The 21571-nt window shown below is 35.0% G+C and overlaps 1 protein-coding gene and 1 long non-coding RNA gene across 6 annotated transcripts in view; one reads left to right on the top strand and one right to left on the bottom strand.

Moving 5' to 3' along the window:
• The window catches only part of LOC123681652 (tachykinin-like peptides receptor 99D), an 86443-nt gene extending 70219 nt beyond the window's left edge, over window positions 1–16224 (bottom strand). For both annotated transcript variants that reach the window (XM_045619883.1, XM_045619892.1), the window contains exon 1: window positions 16056–16224. The gene's annotated coding sequence lies outside the window, so the exon portion shown is untranslated. The remainder of the gene's footprint in view (window positions 1–16055) is intronic.
• Window positions 1–21571, top strand: part of LOC123681712 — a 131816-nt gene that overhangs the window by 80832 nt on the left and 29413 nt on the right. The window lies entirely within an intron of this gene.

Below are 21571 nucleotides of genomic sequence, written 5' to 3'. Positions count from 1 at the left end.
ATCCAGCAGTGGATGCAAAGGGCTGATTGATGATGATGATGATGAATTCGCACATTTGAGGCTATATATCCTCAATAACTTCATGAATACCATCTTTAATTGAATCGATTGTGGAACATTGGCATAGAGCTTTTCTTTCGCGTGGCTCCAAAGAAAAGAGTATAAAGGTGTTTAATTACAGCAGAAATATTCTCAGTTGTTTTTGAGAGAAGCACACGGTTTAATTTTTCACATCACTAACTTGTCCTAATAGATCGAATGTTTCCATCACGTTCAGTATTGCTTGCCGAGAAGGTGCTTGACCAAGATCCAAAAGCGCTTTAGTTTTGCGAACTTTGATTGCAAAATTTTCATCATTTTCAAATTTTCAAATAATTAATTTTAATTAATTTTTTGATTCTTTTGAACTTCGAAATTCTTTGTCTAAGAATGTGTTTTGTTCCATTTTTAGTAATGGCGGTGTTTTTACTTGTCAAATGTCGGAAGATGACAGCTGCCCAAGGAGCGGGCTATTAAAAATGAATCCTCTTATTGGTAAATCCTTTAATTTAAGTCTTATTTCACTATGAAACATTTATTGATGTCTTTCATATTGGGAAATGAATTTTCGTTCGATTCCGGTCTGAATTCTAACTTCTGCCTTTTCGTGATAGAAAAATTAGCAATGAATTTTTCTCTTTGAGTTCTTCTCATGAGGAGACGTCAGCAAATTGGCTTCATTAAATTTTATCCTGACGGACCGACCTTACCAAGACCGAATTTCCGAGAATAAAATGATGAATCTCCCTTTGAGCACTCATTCTGACCGAATTAATTTCCATGACAAAAATTCGAGATTCCCCCTTAAATGAATCGTTTTTCATAAGTGTCAGTTTCTTTCATGATATCGCAAAACTTTCCTTTGCGAAAAAATGAGCTTCATTAGGAATTCGAAGTTAACGACATATATATTCAAATTTTTTCTGAATTCGTTCAAGAATGCCTACTTTCTTCGAGTAAATTCAGGCCGTAAAATACGCCAATTCACTGCTGTACATCGAAATTTTCTGGAGTGTTCGTGGTCCAGAAATGTTACTTTTTCGGCCTAGGCTGTCGCGAAGCATGTCTAATGGTTTATATAGAATGAGTTTCGAGTATGAAACGTCTTTTTCATCTCGAAAACGGATAGCACGATTTTTATAGTTTTTGGTCTGCAAGGATCTTAGTGATGTGGCCGATTTTATGGTGTTATTCACGTTGCTATAAGCTCTTTCTCTTTTTCCGGAAAAATAATGAACTTTTTTTCTTCAAATGGACCATTCTGAATATTTTTTTGCCTTTTCAAAATCCTTAAGAAATACTGAATATTTTGCATGTATTGTTTCCTCTACTCAAATGCCATAATTTCGGATTTTTAGATATATTATCTTCACCGAAGTTGACCGCTGCAATATATCATCAAGAATTCCTTATTTCTCTAACATCCAAATGTAAACATTCGTATTATTAAAAAACATTCAAATCTTTAAAAGTTATTTTAGCATATATGTATCATATGAACAAAATCATATATAGGTCTTCAAATCAAGGCAAATTTTCAGAATACAAATAAGAATAAATGTAATAGAATAAAAAAAAACACGCTGCAGTTCGAATTGGAAAAAAAATGGTATTTGGAAATACTTTAAATGAAATCATCTTTCGAAAAGACTAATAAAAAGGGTATGATCCTGTGGAAAAAATCAGACAGCACTGAGACACCAAGCGTCTTTTTATTTTATTTTTTACACCTACTTTTATGCGCATTTCAAGTCGACATTGACTTGCAAAAATCGCATTTTGAAGAATACATAATATTATGACATTTTCGAGAATATTGGAATTACCAAAATAAGAGAATCACCCTGTACCTCGTAGTTAAAGCACATCCCCAAACTTTAATTTACATTGTCGTCAGGAGAAGAATCGCTTTCACTTATAGATACACATTTTACTATTGGAAAGGAACTCAAAAATACGATCTGAAAACAAGTTTATTCGTTGAAAATCCAACTCGATCCGTTGGATTAAATTCTATGGCAAGGAAGAACGCCAGCCACCTTTCAGAATTAATCCACGAGCAAACTAATACCCACCTATACATATTTTGGCTGACATATGTTCAACCTCAGAGAAGTTTCAGGTTTATTCCTCTGAGAAATGCGCAAAGAAATTCTTCGTACCTACATAAGTTTAGTGCCAAAGGAGATGCCTTGGGTAGATTAATTCCCCTGATATATGACAGAAAAGTAACATAATTAGGTCAAATCTGGCGGAACAGACTCATTTACATTCACGAGGTTAGATCGTCGCGCGATTCTCGCATTATTGAACTAGCAACGGGTGTGTAATTACCATATTTTTTCTAGGAGAAAGACCTCAAGTTGTTTTTGTTCGTGTTACCATACGCAAGACTTTTATTATTGTTCACGATGTTCATTTCAATCATTTCGGAATTCTCTATTATTGTTCGCTCAGATAACATAATTGCAGATTTTGATCACAGATAGACAGACGGTAGAATTCAGATAGGAAATCAATGAGAATTCATTTATATATAAAGGGTTTTTCATTAAGATATTTCAATTTGAATAGCTCGCTATCTGAGCTACTGCGATCGTTTGACATTTGAAAAGTAAAAACTTGGCCATAACTAAAAATGGAACGATACACGCTTCAGAAACGCTTTGAAACTGTTAAAATCCACTACAAAAATGGTGAAAATGTTGCAGTCACATTTCGCAAGAATAAAGCACTTTTGGGTCGTCGTGAAACACCTTATCGACCGGCAATAGTGAAACTGGTGGAAAAATTTGAGTTGTTGGGGCAAGTTAGTGATGTGAAGAATCAAAACCGTGTGGGTCGTTCGAGAAAAACTGAGAATATTGCTGCTATAGCCCGTAGTGTTGACGAAAAACCAAATTTGTCGATTCTTGGGTTCGATCCTGGGAATTAGGCATTAAGACATTCCACAAACGACATTACACCGTATTTTGCATAAAGTCTCAGGTCTTAAGCTTTTAAAGTTGACACAAGAGAATGAAGCCGGTCGATCACCAGCCACGTCATAGCTTCACCAATTGGATCCGGATTATCATCGAAAAACCATCTTCAATGCTGAGGCCCATTTTCACCTCGGAGGATATGCTAATGAACCGAATTATCGCATTCAGGGCTCGGAAAAATTCAAGAATGATTGTTGAAAAGGCACTCCATTCTCAAGGTGTCACTTTTTGGTGCGGTTTTTAGGCTGGTGGTATAATTGGATATTACTTATTCGAAGATGATGCTCGTGCAATTGTTACAGCGAATGGATTGAGCTTCCGATCTATGATTTATGATTTTTTATGGCTAGAATTGGAAGATATTGATGTGTACGACGTTTATTTTCAACAACGAAATAATCGGCACTTTTTCAAGAATAGTTTAGTGGCCGTGTTATGTCTCGAAGAGGTGATAACAATTGGCTATTGCGATCTTTTGAGAGTTTTTTTCTCCAAGGCCACGTAAAAGATGAGGTCTATTCCAATGCTGCACAATTGATTCAAGACGTTAAAGAAGGATTAGTGTTCGAGGATATACAGCCGCAAATGTACGAAATGGTAATGAATAATTTCATGAGAATGGGAATGGTGATGCAACCGTAGCCATTTGACTGGTATTGTTTTCTATCTTCCACTTCACAAGGAAATTAAAAGAAAGATAGCTATAGCTCTGGAAAACCCTGTACGTCTCTAATTCGTTGCCTCGTAACGGAAGATAATTATTCCAGAAATTTCTTTTCAGAACCGTTACGAAATCCATCTTTCGTTTTATGCGACAAAGAATCTGCTGAACTGCGAAAAACATTTCGGGTTCAGAGGGAGATATTAGCGAATGCTCCGCCCAGCTTTGAACAACAATAACCGAGAATTACGCCGGCAAAGATTTTGATATCGAAGAATTCCAAGGTATGGCAACAAAGCGAGACGCGAATTCTCCAGATGGATTGCAGGGAAAACGGAGTGCCCTGCAATTATGCATAAGTCGAGATTCGCCGAAACGAGCGGGAAAATTGAGTAGAAAAATTCAATTTAATCCCGTTATTCTTGGAGACCTGGAATAATATCCGACCAATGAAAATGTCTAAACGGCACTCCCTTTTGTGGAACTTGCGAATTAGCGGGAATGGCGTCCTCTTTTTTTTTTCTCTCTCGACATGATTGAATTAGGCGCACTCCGTCAACAATGTGTAGTGTTCCGGACTCGTGTACCTATAGTGGTGCTCGTGGGAGGATGGATAATAACTCGCCTCGGATGGTTTTTGCAGTCATCATCTTCACGTTGTGTCGGCTGCTGGGGGATCGAAAATCATAAATTACCAGATGTTCGGTCCTCTGAAGCACACCTTGATGACGTTTATTAATCGATTACGGCTGATGAATTTTGATTAGATCCCGGAAGGGTCAACTCAGTTTGGTTATATTAATTACTCCCGACCTCATGCAAAACCCTTTACAACATTGGAACTTTTTGATTAATCAATTCTTTGTCGGAAAATTTTCCGACAATTCCGAATTTAGTGTAAAACTATTAGACATTAATTTTCGCTCTATTGAATTTTATCTCGAGAGGTATTCGACATAGGTAACTATTTCACGAAAAAATTAGACGAAAAATAATATGTATGATAATGTTCAGAAATCCAAAAAAACAACAATTCTGTACATAGGCTAACAACTTTGCTTTCGCCGTTTTTTTTTTCCGAAATTTGAAGCTTTATTGTAAAAAATTGATTATACATTTATGATTCAAAGTATTGCTCATCGCTGGTCACTACTTTCTTCCGTCTTTCGGGCAGCGTACGAATGCCGCATTGAAAAAACTTGTCATCTTTTGAAGCAATCCACGAATCGATCCAATTTTTTACTTCTTCATAAGACCGGTAGTGCCGGTCAGCCAGGCGGTGGGGTGGGACTTCCCATTTCAACGTTTCCAAGTACCTATGTCTTGAGCTTCACCACTTTCGCAACATGGGGTCGAACATTGTATGCTGTAAAATCACTTTATCATGTCGTTCTATTGCGGTCGTTTCAATGCTCGGCTCAAACGCAAAAATTGCATTCGATAACGATTGTCTGTGACTTTCAGGCGTTTTGAAATGGCTTGTTGCGTCACTCCCAATGATCCTGCTAATTCTTGTTGTGTTTGATACGAATCTTGATCAAGTAACGCCTCCAATTCTGCATCTTCGAAAACCTTTTCTCTTTTACCGCCATGCTGGTGTTCGACGTCAAAATTACCATTCTTGAAGCGGCCTCACCATAAATATTTGAGAGCATTCGATGAGCCTCAGCCGTAGATTTCTTCATAGTGAAGCAAAAAAACAAAATCTCACAAATGACGAGAATTTGACTCGTAAGCTGACATGTTCAATCGAGAATAATTTCATGATGCAGACACAAATCGACTGATATTTCGATGACGTTATGTTTACAAATACCTAAGCTTATTATATGACTTAATATTCTTTGAAATAATGAAATAATTAACAAACAATTTTAATTTAAACGCAATATTTGAATAGTAGTGTGCCAAGATTATTTGACCTAATCTTAACACAAGATATGATTGCTAGTGTGCAGTAGGACTGTGAATCCCGTCTACTAAAAATCTTGTTTTAAAATTTTTCCGCATCCCTAAGTTTGAGGGTTAGTGAATATTAGATATAGGTATGAAAATATAACTATCAAAATAACAAATCATTTTTATGCGTTCTCGTTATGAATCCAATTTCAGACCTCATATGACGTCCATAAAATATTCATGGAATAGAATTGTATCTGACGCAATTCATGAAGCCGTTTGTTCAATACATTTTCGAGTATCTGAATATTTCATGAAAACATCAGTTTTGTAGAGTTCTATCAACCAATCAAAAAGCTGTTAATCGATACAGTAATCTAAAAGTTGGATGTAGAGGAAATCAAGAAAACTCGACACGTTGAAGAAAGCCATTAAATCCTTCCAAATTCACTTATTGTTCCTTTCTCATCTTAGAGGCTTAAACCCTTCCATAAAATTCAATTTCCGCCCCCTCGATATTTTCGAATTCTGCGATAAACGAATGTTGGCTATAATTAAGAAGTTTGGAATTGACGATAATGAGCCAAACTTGTCCCTTCTGCATCATTTCCCGACCATCGGAGGTCGTGGGGCTTGGAGTTTCGAGCTATTCTCGAAAATTACTTATATTGAAATGACAATATCGCTGAAGAAACATGTTTGGCATATTTTCGTCTTGAATGTGGTGGTAGAAATTTTGAAAATGGAGTTTTTTATTCTTTTTCAGTTTTCCCGGTAAGATTAATATCAGAGAATTCAGTATGTACCTAAGTAATGTAACTCTTAAGTAAAGACGATAAACCCCTAAAAAATAAAAAACCTTAGCGATCAATGAAGAATAACCCTTCCAGCTGCAAAGTATCGAAGAAACTATTCAAATCTATTCCCTGGTTAAAAATAATGATAATAATATTACATTTGTAGCTTTTATCGCTATGTCCACTTCGACCACCCTATAACTTGGGGTTCCTTTGATCAGCTTTTCGTATAAAGGGCGTAAAGGTCTACAAAAAAAACAATATTAACATTTGAAATCAACCGGTAACCATTTCTCGAACATTCAGATTCCTAGTCCTTTGATAATTACATCAAAGATTTCCGTCGGAAAATGTGAATGAGCAATAGTCAGAAAATGTCATTCTAGGCATCTTGACAAGTTGTTGAGTCCCTTTTTCGAGGCACGGTCTGGTGAGCAGATAGCGAGGAAATAATCCGGGCCATTTATTCCTTTTCGTGCAGATATTCGAATCATTTAGTATGTCTTCGGACTTTTATTGTGGTGCCGGGTCGCATTCTCGGCCTGGATATGCGGCAGGATGCGGTGTGTCGATGGAATTTATGAACGATGGAATTCGACAGCAGGACTCATTCCCACCCAGGAACCGACATACCTGATGGCCGATCTTTGTAGCTACGTCGAATCTTGACATGATTGGGTTTTCTACAGGATGCTACAAATCTATACACCTGGATTCTCGATCCCGATTTTTATCATATGGAATTTGCGATACCAAAAAAAAACCTCGAATTGATTCCGAAATAGTGAAAGAGGTGAAATTGGTTCTGAAGGGTTTTCCAAAAGGAGGTTTCATTTTGAAAAAGACGGGTATATTTTGAGATGAATCAGTGGATCTTTATTTCGTTGTGAAGAGGAAGATATGCCCTAGAAGATGGGAAACTATATCAAATGGCCGCCACTGCTGCTGTTGCAACTCCTGAAACTCTTCATGAAATTTTTTAAAGGTGTTAACTCACAATGTGTTGGTGGCCTTTTGTAATAACTTCTACGAGAAATAACACTACCAGAAAAAATTTCATGCGATATTGCGATTGTTTCGTTGCTTGTGTATTAAGACGTAACGGTGACGTGATGAAAATGAACGTGGTCCACATTAATACCTCACAATCCCGGCCATAAAAAATTAATAATAGGCCGGTAGCGCAAGCCATTGATCGTAACAGTCTCATTTTCGAATTAATAAAAATAAATTTCCTAGTTTCTGTATCATTCCCATGACTTTTAGGCATTTTGAAATGTCTTGTTGCGTCGCTCCCAATGATCCTGCCAATTATTGTTGCGTTTGAAACGAGTCTCCAATTCTGCATTTTCGAAAATCTTCTTTCTTCCACCGCCATGCTGGTCTCAAGGTCAAAATCACCATTTTTAAAGCGTTGAAACCACTCTCGTCAAGTTCTTTCACTAATAGCTACCTCACCATATTTATTTGATGATATTTGATGAGCCTCAGCCGCAGATTTCTTCATATTAAAGCAGAAAATTAGAACCTCCCCGCATATTACGAGAATTTGGCTCGAAAGCTGACATTTATAATCGAGAATAACTTTATGATACAGACACATATCGACTAATATTTCGATGGCGTTATGTTTACAAATACCTCATTGTATGACGATCTATTTATTTCGACTACCACTATCCGTTACATCCAACTATTGCAAAATGGCGGAAGCTAAGTTGTACTCCTAATATGCTATAGAATAGGAGCAATCCTTACATTATTTTTTATCGATTGAATTTTTCGCGACATCTGTTAAAAGGAAAACAGACGAGCAATCAAAGAGAGACGCTCATTATTCTTATTGCCACTTTGGAAGAACCGCTAGAATATCCAAAGAGAAGTGAAGCACTACGTCATTAAAGAAGTAAATGCAAACTTTCCGGAGAGTTGCACAATACACTGACAGAGAGAGACGGATCTATCTGTGCTCTCGTGTGCAAATTAACCCCTATTCTGACGCTTATTTGTCTTCTACTCAAGCCATAGTGGAGGAATTGAAGCCGACCAATTCTGGGGCCTTTCCTTTCGAATTTCCCGATTGGCGCGACATTTCAAAGGAAATACTCCGCATTTATGATAATTGCTCGGAAAAACAATCAAATTCGATCTTACTGTCGATTTCGATCCGATGCTAATAGAATAATGACATACAAAAGGAATCTATGAGTTGTAATCCTATATTTCGTGATATACCTAGCTCATACATTTTATAATCGATCAAAATTAAATATCTTCAATCGCTTTGTCAATTTCACCAATGTCAATTTCAATTTTGAATGGAATAAACAAAGTCATTACTTGAACTTATTTTATAACCAAATTCAGTATTACGTATTCAATCTAAACATAAAAAGCTCTCAGTATCTTCTTCGTATATTATTTCAATTCAATACCAAAGAGAAAGGCTTCTTTTCCACTAAAGGCAGTTTGCAACTACTGAACATAAAGGCTGAAGAATAGGTGCAACTTTAGTCAGTGTCGAAGTGCTGGAATATACAAACCAACATAGTGAGAAAATAATAATCAGCTCCAGTTTGTGGGATAAAGTTGATTGATGTTAATTTCGATACTAGCTAAAAAAAAACAAAATATATGTGCTAAAATAGAAATTTACTGCTTAAAATTAGCCTGCACTTCATCCTAAAAGTAACAAAAAACAGTTGAAGAACCGCGTGCATCAGAATATCTATTGGCCTGTGTTATCAACCACTTCTTAATATAAATTGTTAGAAAGAAATTTCTTTCGTGATGATCCCTGTTTCGATACTCCGAAATCGGAAGTTGTGAAACGTTTACAAAAAAATTGATAGGAATGACGTACAAACAGCTTATACGAAAGTTTTCCAATACTGAAGAGTTTATACGGAAGTTCAGCAAAAAGTTATGGAACTTTGAGACGTTCGAAAGGAGGACAACTATAAAACACAATATTACGTATATCAAATTCCAACGTTCAGTCGTGCCATATCTTTATCTGGATTCTTGCAATTCCTTCTGGAAAAAAAACAACGGTAGATGTAGATAGTAAATAATACCGATACCCGAGTCTTTATAATGTGTGGCAGACTCAGTAAATTGCCTAATCCGATAAGCACATCTCTCCCGTTTTCGAGGAAAATTGATGGACCCAGGAATCAAGGGAGTCCCTAGTACTGACCATTGTTTATTGAAGATTATCGCCCGACCTGAACCTCTAGAACTCCGTTCCAAAGTTCGAAACTTTGGTTATTATAGCAGCCCAAACTACCAAATGGTGGAATAGAACATCGATAGTGGATGGACGCACGATGTTCATAATAGTTTACTTCAGGAAGCTTAATCGGGTTGCCTTGATGGAATTCTCCCGTATGTGGTTTAACTTAATTCCCGTTTTGTTCAAACAAATCAATCGATCAATCTTCAGAAAATATTACACAGTTTAATCATAAACACATCGAAAATAATCTTTTGGGCCACGTGAAAGATAGAGTATATGCTCCACAATCGATTCAAAATCTTAAAGAAGTTATTGGTAAATTGGTAATGGAAAATTTCATGGAAAGGATATGGTGCTGCAACCGTAGCCGTGACTGCCATTTGGCTGATATCGATATCCATTGTTAACAGAATTCCTTCCTCTTCACATGAAATAAACATCCATTGGTTTCTCTTGAAATGTACTCGTTTTATTCAATATCAAAATAAAGTTTCTCATTGGAAAACCCTTTATCATGAGGGAATTTCTTTCTATTTTCTTTTGAAATGTTCGACTAGATTTGGTTTCACCCTGTTTAAATTTCCTAATATGTACTTTTCTCGCAGCCATATATAATGAAATGGCGAAACGATAATCTCCCGAGAATAGAATCGGTTTGTCGCATAAGCCAACTTTCCTCATAATGAATAGAACTTGGAAACTTTTCTCGAATGATTTCGCGTAGAGACATCCTATGGCAAGCAGTTATGTTATGACTAGAGACGGAGCGCTTTTTCTATCTCGTTAAGTTCATCAAAGCCTGGCACTCCTTCACCGGAAAGCCGAATCTGGAATTCGTTTCATGAAATTAGTTTATACACTGATGGGTGCATCAAGGTAGGCCAACCTGCCGGCTGAAATGACGAGCACTCCGAGCCCTTTGTGTGGGCTTAACAAGGATCGGATCTTTAGACTGAAAGTAAATTATCTTCTGAATAATTTACGATGTTTATGGCGAAAACGGGGTTGGCTCCGTTGAGAGATAGTGCCAGACGTCTCCAGCAAAGATGTCACGACAGGTTATCGTTTCCATCCTAAAAACTACACGGGTGTATTCATATGCTATATGAGTAAATATCCTGAAAGTATCAAATTGATGAAATGAAGAATAGAATTATTCTTCTAACAAATTATCTACTTACTTTAGTAATGAAAACTGGAAGTCGGTCTTTTATGAGAATGATTCACAAAAGTCCTTAAGAGGTGTCTATACCGTTTCAGCGATCAGTTCAAAAATGAATATGCTTTATTTTACGCTAGAAACCCTCTATTAGTGAATTTTTTGTCTCCCTATGTATGTAAATGAAAAAAAAGAATTAGATGATTTTTTTTATTGAAAAATAAATATAGGTATGCATGATATAACTTTTCGAACAAGCATCTATTTTCTTATGAATTTTTACATGAAAATATTATACAAAAAGTCTTGCCAAAGGATGAAAAAACGGTTCTTCTAAAATAAAAAATTAAGACATAAAAACGTATTTTGAATTCTTGCATTTGGCAGAAAAGGACGGTAAATCATTTGAATTTGCTTCACTCGTCCTCAAAAGTGCTGGAATGTCCAAAACGCTGACCAGAGAGGAGTAGTCAAACTTCGGCAGATCACGAGAAGGCCACATGGTTCAAATCCCTCCTAATTCCTTTCTTCAATTTATTGGGAAATTTAATAAAAATTATTAGGTACAGAATAATGAAATCTTTTGAAAATATATAGCCCTGGATTACCAATAGATTAACCGTGTTTATAAAACGTGGAGAAAAAAAAAATACTTCAAGTAAGAAACTTCTCTAAAACAAAAACAAGATTTTATGACATGTAGAAATTACCTACCTGCTTGAATCGACATCGGGTGTCCTGAGTCTTTGATTATTGAGGGGACATCAGAATCAAATCAAGCAAGTGCCTTTCTATGATAAACTGTGAACACCAAGGTCTAATACCGTTAGATTTTTTCAACATTTTCAAATTTATAAATCGATAATATTAAATGTGGCTAAAGGAAAAAATTTGTATCCGGAGATCTTGGTGGCCACCGAATAATTCAATTATCTGAAGTTCACCGATTATTATAGAAAGACACAAGTGTCTTTCTACCTTGTAAATCTTTTGATGATTTTTATAGTTTATATCTAATTTATATATCATTTCAATTTCTTCTGAAAGGATAAAGGATGATTTCATTCGTTATATAAATTTTTATGGTAATCGAACAAAACCCCTTAAATACCTACCATCTTCATAAACGGACGCCTGTTTGCTGAAATATCAAAAATCAAAAAATAAATGTTGAATCATATTATAAAACCTCTTCTGTCATTGGTAATTTATCAAAGAATACATTACATTATGCTTCCTGTCGATTAGATTAAAACGTATTTCGAGTTCCCAGTGAATTTAATTGACAAAACAGCGCACATACATGGCAAAATGTGATTCATGGAAGAAGTTCAGTTGGGTTCAGTTGGAAACCATTTAACTCTTCGCGCTTGCAATAACCGAATTGGCAAAGTGCTGCAAAATGCGATTGTTCGTACATGTAGTTTGCCTCAGATTAATTAGCTTGTTTCTCATCCGTTTTGCACTGCCAAACAAGTTGTTTCTCGGAAAAGGAAATTTCAAACAGATGAATACTTCGTTTCGAACTGGTCTTCGAGTGCCAATAGTTAACAATACCGTCGACGGCAATTGCCAAAAAAATCGGGAAATATCCTGGATTTATTAAATTAATTTCGTTCCGTCCTTAAGCCCTCATTCCCTGAAATAATTCAAGAGATGCATTCGACATTAATGGCATTTCCTTCGAGCTGGGACAATGAAGAAACTTTTATCCATTCATTAAATTTTGCCGACTCGCCAAATCCAATAAATCTAGCACTCAATCCCTTCTCGCCCTGTCTTTTTGAATCGGTCCCTCTTGCGTCGGTCTTACAAATATGAATTATAACGCCCTCCATCTTCTGTCTAGATGAAAACTTCGAGAACATGATGAACAAGTTATGTTGACAACAAATCTTTCGAGTTTTACTCGAAGGTCGATGCAACTTTTCGCTATTTGTGAATTATATTAAATAGTTATTTTTTCAACCAGTTGGTAAAAGCTTCAGTTAAGAAATTTTTTTTAAATCGTCTTGTAAATTCAGAGAAAAGTTTGTTACTTCGTTGCTATAATAATATTAATAGTTCATTCCGCGGTTTATTCTAAAATCAGTTATTAAAATCAAAAGAATCGCTGGAACTAAGTATTGTTTAGTGTCATGTTTTGTGGAATTGGTAGTGGAAAATAATAATTTTTTCTTCTCGGAAATAATTCATTTCATTTTTTCAGACTAAAAGAATAAATACAGGCTGTTTCACAATGACGCGACGCAATATAACGGTTAAGCGCTGAAATTTTCAAATTTTTTTGTGATATCTACGACATCAATTAGAGCTACAATCTCAGATTGTTTTCAAATTCCAAGCAATTTGAGTATGCCAATGAATTATAAGAAGTTTCACTTCTTTGGCAAAATTTGACAAAATGTTTCTCCACCATAGTACACCAAATTAAAAAAATTCAAATGATTCGATAATATTAAAAAGTGTTTTTCACAATTTTTGTATATTTTCGATGCCAAATTTCCTATAGTGTTCGAAAAGAACATTTCATTCGATAAACCGAAACAAAGCTCTGTTAGTCCAACCAAGGACAATAATATGAAAAGAAGTATATTTTTATTTCATTTCACGCTAAGGATTTTAATCAATCATCAATCTTTACTCGTATAAATTTAGAAATTATTCGACTATGATGAGTTAGAAAACTCAAATCACGATAGAGATCAAATTCACGTATTACGATGAAAAAACAAACGAGTTATATTTTTAGTATCGATGAAAGATTTATTCCGAAGTGAATGAGGATTAACTCGGGAGGACTGAAAGGAAACTTTCAATATTCCTAATTAGGTTGCATAGATGTAAGAAATCTATTAGAGTTCGAAGGATGTGAAATATATATGAGTCTAAAGTACCTTCAATTCAATAATAAATAGAATTCGTAAAAAATATTTCAATTTGGAGTACCCATGATTCAACAATCATTTCATATTCAAGTGAGATTGGTCTTTCTAATCTTAGTGAGGGAAATGGCTTTTCGTGAATTTAGCTGAATTTTTGGTATATTGTAGTTCTTGATTGGATGATCAGAAATTCATTGAGCCACAAAGCTCAAAAATGAACAGTTTTAGAAATGGAGCTTTGAAAATGGGTTTTTTCGTTTTTTATGTTATTTGCTATTCCATCAGAGAGATTTCTTCGATTGATGACCAAATACCGAGGCAAATACCGCAAAAAATTCATGTTCAAACCTCCATATCTCGTCCATTTTTGAGCTTTGTGGCTACTGACATTTTTCATCAACCCATCAAGAACTATGAAATACCAAAAATCACGAAAATACACTTAACCTTACTAAATGTGCGGGGCCTATTAATTGAATTTTTGGATTTTATGTTCTATAATGTTTATAAGTATGACATGAGAAACTTATTCAATATTAATAATCGATTATGACAGAAATGATAGTAGGATATTCTACTAGTATAACTGCAACTTTTGTATAAATTGAAAAAAAAAAAGAGAAGATGGAAGTAATTTACCCGACTCGACAGAGAAGCAAGCAGAATGTCGAATAATGAACAGAAGGATGTTTTTTGCTCTACTCTTTCTCATCTTCCTGATTGGGAAATTCAATGATCTCCTCGAAAATTAAGATAATAGAAAAGAAATTAGACAGTCATTCTCCCATTGAGTTCCTTGACGAGTTCTATAGCAGGTAAATGGGTTCTTTTCAGGATGAAATGGGCGAGTCATCGGGATAATCAGGAGAAGGGTTTGAGCAGTGTGATTCAGCATATTTCCTCGACCGTGTCAAAGATTAAAACGCAACAGAGCAGTTTTGAATGTTTCTGAACCCTAGTGAAAAGTGACAGTGTTTCATTAGCTTGAACTGACAATTAAAAAGAAGAGACACTAATTAAAGATTAGTTAATTGAACTCTAGTATATTAGATTCACTTGGTCTTTGCTTACTCTTTTGTTTTAATAGAAATTGAATGACGGTTATTCTATTTCCACGATTTCATGTTTTTATTATTCGTATAACAATTGTTACAGGCACGAGACGGATAATTAAATATCTTCACTTCATCAACTACTTACATCCTTCAATTGCAATCAAATAAGTATTGGAAAACAGAAAGATATTTACAGATTATAATTAAAAAGCATTTAAAGAGTTTCCTTATCATCAAGAATAGTTCTCAATATTCCAATCACTTATTAGAATTAGTACGTTTAACTATAGTTTCGAAATTCTACATACCCAAAATGAAAATTATGGTTTAACCTTTTTAGAAATAAATAAACATGATAAAATTGGATTATTTTCGAAAGACACTTTTGAATATCTTTCAGTAAAACTTATAATTGTTGGAATTTCCAGAATCCCTTTTTAATGACATGTTTAGGTACCTTCACTCGTATAAGGAATAGTCTCATTCTGGAATTCATTTATTGAGAATGTGAAATTTGAATAAGCTACTGAGTAGCGAGAATACTATTTTTTTTATCATTTCTGCTTTCATCATTATGAGCTCTGTTTTTAGGTGCAAAGATCATTTGGAAATATGATAAATTATGATACCGCATAAAATTAGACATGATTATAATAACTTATAATGAGTTGAATTGTGATATATATAAAAAATGATATACTCATTTTGCCGTTGTTAATCGAGGCAGTATAAATAATTTTGAGTTTTGCCTTTACATAAATAAACTTCATTAAAACTGCAATCAGAAGCGCAAATATATTTTGCAGCAAAACTCTTTCGTTGTGGAAACAATAAAAAGTGTTCTCATTTTTGTGTTGCTTATAATATAGGCCTAAATGAAATATTCAACAGTGGAACGGGCCCACATATACATCGGTTACAGGAAACTCTTTTGTTAGTCAAATTCGGCCCATATCATATTTGGAATTCCGCTTTCAGTCCCCTTGCATGCAGAAAACATTCATTTTTTAAGGCTATCCTGGGGATATTTGGCTATTCCGACGAGAATCCCTTTTGTTTAATTATGTAATGCAGAATGGATGAAACATTCTCGGTCGGAGGGTCACGAAATAACTACAACACGGTCGCAAGATACGTAAACAATTTGAAAACAAACAAAGCGTCAACTTGAAAGCAGGTCTCGGAAGAATTTTCTATTCCACATGCTTTTGCCGGAATCGCGAAACTGTTAAATCGTATGGAGTTTAATTAAAATTCATCCAGAAACAATTTATAAAAATTCAAAATGATTTTTGCGCTTTTTTTAAATAGACGAAACGCAACTTTTTCTCCACTCACCTGAAGTAGAATGATCTGGATGTACACTTCCGAAATGTTGAAAATTTCCAAAAAGGAACAAGGACGTACCGAAAAGAACGAAAGTCACGAAAGTTCGACAACTGCTTTTCCGTTTGGTAAAGAAGTCCTGGCCTCGATCGCAGTGGAGTCGAGCGCGAAACTGCTGTCGAAGTTGCAGCATTTCATTTTCCTGAAGCTGTTGCGGGAATGGAACACGCACGCATGTCAACGTCTTTATGACAATTTTCAATTTCCGGAATTTTCTTCGAGTGGAATTGAGGAATCTTAGTACTTTTCCATTGCGATGAGAAGTCCATTTTTTATTGGAAAAAATATTTTTATAGCTACTCAGTCAGAAAGGAGTCTCAATTCTTCATAAGAAAAGTGGAAGCTACTTTTACGTAATTATATTATTATTACTATTATTAATTTTTTACCTTAATAATCGATTTAAGAGGGGTTTATACCACGTGGCCTTCTCGTAATCTGCCTACTTCTCTCTCCTCAGAGATTTTGATATGCCACCACTTTTCAGTATGAGTGAAAAAATCTGAAACGTTCCTCTGATTTACCGCTCTTTTCTAGCACATGCAAGAATTCAAAATACGTTTTTGAGTGTTCATTTTTAATTTTAGCAAAATCGTTTTTTCAGCCTTTGACAAGACTTTTTGTGAAATAATTTCATGTGAAAATTCATAAGAAAATAATTGTTTGTTGGGAAAGTTATATCATGCATATATAATTGCAAATTCCAAAAATTTTGAAATTCATCATTGAAATAATTGAGATAAGTTTGAGAAAAAACCTTTCAATTTTCAAAATGTTATAAAACAAAAACTATTTTTTTTGTCAAAATATCATATCAATGAATTTATTCTAGAAAAGTAGTGAACACCTAAGGGTCTTGAATCAATTGTGGAGCATTAGCATATACCTACCTCATCTTTCGCGTGTCACCAAGGAAAAAAGTCTAAAACTGTTAAATAACAAGATATCTGTGGCCAATTATGATAATCTCTTCGGTAAATTATGATTGTTTCATGTGATACGTAGTGCCGTCTTATTGAAAATAAACGTTGTCCACATCAACACCCTAATCCCAAAAACAACCAAAACGCTCGGTAACGCATTACATTCACCGTAACTGCAAAATTTTCGTCATTTTTTTTAGTAAGTTTGAACAGTTTTAATGCGTTGGTGAAGTATGTATCGTTCCATTTTAGTAACGGCATAGTTACTAGAAATATTGTGAGATAACAGCATCAAAAGTGACAGCTGGACTATTCAAAATGAAACCTCTTATTGGAAAACCCTATATATCTTTTTCGCGAATTATCAACTGAAACATCCTTGTAAGATCTTGAAGCAGGAATGTAGTTTTTGAAAGTTTTTAGTTAATAGGTATCTATTAAAACAGAAATGGATTTACAAGTTTCACCATTATGAGGTGTTTCAAGTTCGCAGAGGAAATAATATTCTACTGAAGTTGTAGTAACCGCACTTCTATCTACACAATCTTTGCAAGCGTTTAACGAACCTTCCAACAACTTCAACAGACTATAATTTCCACTGTGAACTATTTCAGTAACTTTTAATTTCTAAAGGTGACAATATTGTTGTCGAAACGTTCGTTGAATTATGGTAAGGATTCTGTGAATTAGAGTTTCATTATTACAACTTCCGTTTCATAATTAGTTTTCCAATTCCGGTAAAAGTTGATACAGCGGTAAAATATTGAAACTTATGAGAGGTCTCACAAAAGGGGTTGAAAAGTATTATATAATGTGATTTTTCTTTCAATATTCATCAATATCTGAAGAAAGAGCAAGCTCAAGTTATATTCAGAAAACATCGATAATGAATAACGAGTGAGAAATCGTTTTCTCATAGAAAATATTTAATAATTTTTAAGGCGGGCGTATTCGAAATGTTATGAATTGGATGATGGAATGAGACAAAACATCAATATGGTTTATAGGGTTAACAATGTAACATCGTTTATTTTCCCTCGATATAATTCAGAAAATGTGCCTTTTGGATGGCAAAGTGGTAGGATATTTTCGTATGAAATGAATAGGTTAGTCCCCGGAACTGTCCGACAAATTATCTACAGATGTGAACGTGTCGTATTCATCCGGATAACTCTTCATTATGCAGGAAAACCATCCCGTTAACCACTACGTTAGCTAAATATTCATGATCTCCATCCAACTGGGAAATTTGTCGATGAGAACTAGATTACTTATCTGCCTTGCAACGATGCCCCGGAATATTCACTTTTCATCTCGAATTCAGGTTGTCTGGATCAACCTCGACTCCCTATGATGGTATAAGAGAAAATCAATCAGCGTATATTCTGGATGGAGATATCAGAAACAATTTGATTCCAGACCAAAAAATTCAATGGGCATTCCAGTTTCCAGTCGAGCGCCTACATAGGATGCTGTTTATTGTCGCAATAACCGTTGTTCTGTGCGAACGGACTTTACTTCTTCCACACCGGTCCAATTTCCAAAGTGCCGTCGAACGACTGTCCCCGAGCAGACAGAGCCATATTTTACCATCCTCCCGAATTCCACACCCTGGCAAGTTCTCTGGTGCAAAAAACACAGAAATTCGCAATGAAATTTGCCTCGGTCCAAATAGATTTACAATTTGAATGTTTCCAGTCGAATGTAACACTTCACTCTATAATTCCCGTGACTAACTAAAAAAACAAATTTTTTTTTTAATTTGATTTTATTCGTCAACATGGTCACCTTCTAATGTTTTAGGTGTGAGCTTGCGCAGTTTTGCAAAAGATGACTGTAGCAATAAATGGTATTAGAAATAAATAGACCCTAGATGTCATACAATAAGCTTAGGTATTTGATAACATAACACAAATATTAGTCAATTTGTGTTTGCATCATAAAGTTATTCTCGATTAAACATGTCAGCTTACGATAGGGCTGCCATAAAAGTTGGAACATCGACCGGGACAAAAATTAAAACCTCATCTGAGAGGTATTCATTTATTTTTTCTAGGGTTTCTAGAATTATTGACTTTTTTGCACCTTGAATTGTAACACATTCTCCAATAAAATGAGATTTATTCGAACATATCCACTGAAATAATTCATAAAGAACAAAAATAATATCAACTCGCAATAAAACAACATAAAGTCGCAAACAAGTAGGTATGGTATCCTTTTTTTTAGGCTTGATCCTCGTTGCCCTTTTTTAAGCTCATTTATATATTTCAAAGTTTTGGCCTTTTCAAGTAATTTTTTTCTGACATAATTATTAAATTCTACGAATGTCATTTTATAATTATAAATAAATTGGATTATGCTCTCCACTGTGCTTGATGCATTTCGTTCTCAAACCACTGTGAAAATCTCATAGAAAAGAAAACATCCGTTCCACATGAACATTGTGTTCTAGAATTGCGAGAATATATTGGCCTCGAATTTCGGAAAAAAACGGCGGAAGCAAAGTTGTACGCCTATGTACTTCAACGCTCCCCTATATTTTCAGTACCTTTACTAAGAAAGATTATCTCTTTAATCGGCTTTAATCTCGGAAATCACTTCTTCATTCAACATATACAAAGGATCAATTAACTGAATGTATATGAAAATTTGTTATCGGTTAATTTGAATTGTTCGAAACAGATAATAGTATCCACACATACAGTGTGCTCCAACGTAAACTTAACACCTCGATTTTCCGGCTTTAAAATTTAAATGTGGGAAATCGCTAGGACCCGTCAATTTCTGATTCAAGGGGGAACAACTTTTCCGCCCTTCTCAACCCGGTAACTGCAACCCCCTGACGGGGGTGAGTACAGCCCCTTGATTTCGAATAAGAATGGGGTGTTGCGGTACCTAATTTTGTAGATTTTATCGAGTATACTATCAGGTAAAAAAGTGGAAGAGAGTACAACAACTAAATACCTTTGAATTGTGTCGGATGCGAATAATATCCTCGAGATAAATTCCACATTGCCTCTTTCACTATTTTCGCTGTTATTTCAATGTCGATGGATATTTTGAAGCGGAACTTTAGAGTCAGATAGTATTCGACACGATCTTCAAAATTAATTATAGCAAAACTTTATTCAGAATCAAGGGGTTGTGCCCACCACCGTTAGGGGCTTGAAGTTACGGTGATGAAAAAAGCGGAAAAGTTTGTCCCTCTCGAATCACAAACTCACGGGTCCAAGCGATTTTCCACATTTTCATTTTAAATCCGAAAAATCGAGAGGTTAAGTTTTTGTTGAACCACCCTGGACCATCGTTCGTCGACGATTTAAACTTTGAATGGAAATTGGAAGAAGAAACGATATATGTTGTGCAGTAAAATATACAAATTTACTCTATGAAATTACGTATTTCATTACTCTGGATCAAAAGTTCCTTCTATCATTTTCTACGAAAAAAATTATATTTAGGAAAGAGTGGAGAAGTAAAATTTTTGTCAGGCTCCACTTGTTCAGTTCAGGAATAAAGGATAGGTAACACCACGTTTATACTATTTCTTTCTGCAATCTTTGGGGAAATAACTTAGAGATTTCCATCCACAAAAACTTCGTTGCTTCGAGCGTTTTATTACCACGTGAAAAGAATCTTCTCTTGTTAGTGGGATCCCTAGATATTTTAAAATGCACTGAGAAATGAGAGAGAGAGAGAAATTTTATTTATTGGTGCGTCGGTATCATAGGCCATTTAGCACCATACTGAGAAATGAAAAACATTCATTGTTTCCTTCGACTTATCACCATCGAAGAAAATTGGTGAAATCCAACTAGAAATGTGTAGATCGAAGTGAGAATCCCTGATGTTTATATATTCAAAGACACAACTCGACGAAATGGCCTCATTTCTCAGACTTCCACGAGTAACAATTCTAAAGCAGAATTCAATAAAACTTCATTAAACTTTTTCTCTAAATGAGGGAAAATTTTGGACCGTAGTCATTTGTCTCGTGAATTATTCATGAAAGAACTCGAAAAGCTTAATTCGATTATGTTGATTAACTGTTTCTGTCTTTCAATTTCCCGTACGTCTCGAGCATGAGCTTTAAAATGAAGGAGTTATCTGAAGAAGTATCATTTTTGTCGAAAGCGATCTTGATTGAAAGGACCACACACATTTAGTTAGGGAAATGCCTTTCCGTAACTCATATGTCATCAAAGATGTCCATTGTAATGAAAATTGATATAATTTACATATGATATGATATTTGATTTGTTTCTCACAAAAAAGAACTTCCTGATTGTTGAGCGAAAACCGCAAAAAAAAACATTTTCAAAGCTCCATAGCTCGAAAACTGTCCATCTATGACCTTTGCAGCTCTAGATGTTTTGAATCAGCTCGAACTACAATACAACATACCTAAAAATTCAGCCAAATTGACGGAAAGCCATTTCCTTAACTACATGTGCGGGGTACTTTTTAGAGCTCATTTTTTGTTCACCACATTTCGCTTTATCTTCTAATTTCAATGCAGTTTAACGGTCAAGTTATAATATG

This window comes from Harmonia axyridis, chromosome 1 (assembly GCF_914767665.1).
Source record: "Harmonia axyridis chromosome 1, icHarAxyr1.1, whole genome shotgun sequence".
NCBI lineage: Eukaryota > Metazoa > Arthropoda > Insecta > Coleoptera > Coccinellidae > Harmonia > Harmonia axyridis.
This window is presented reverse-complemented; position numbering and strand designations above follow the sequence as displayed.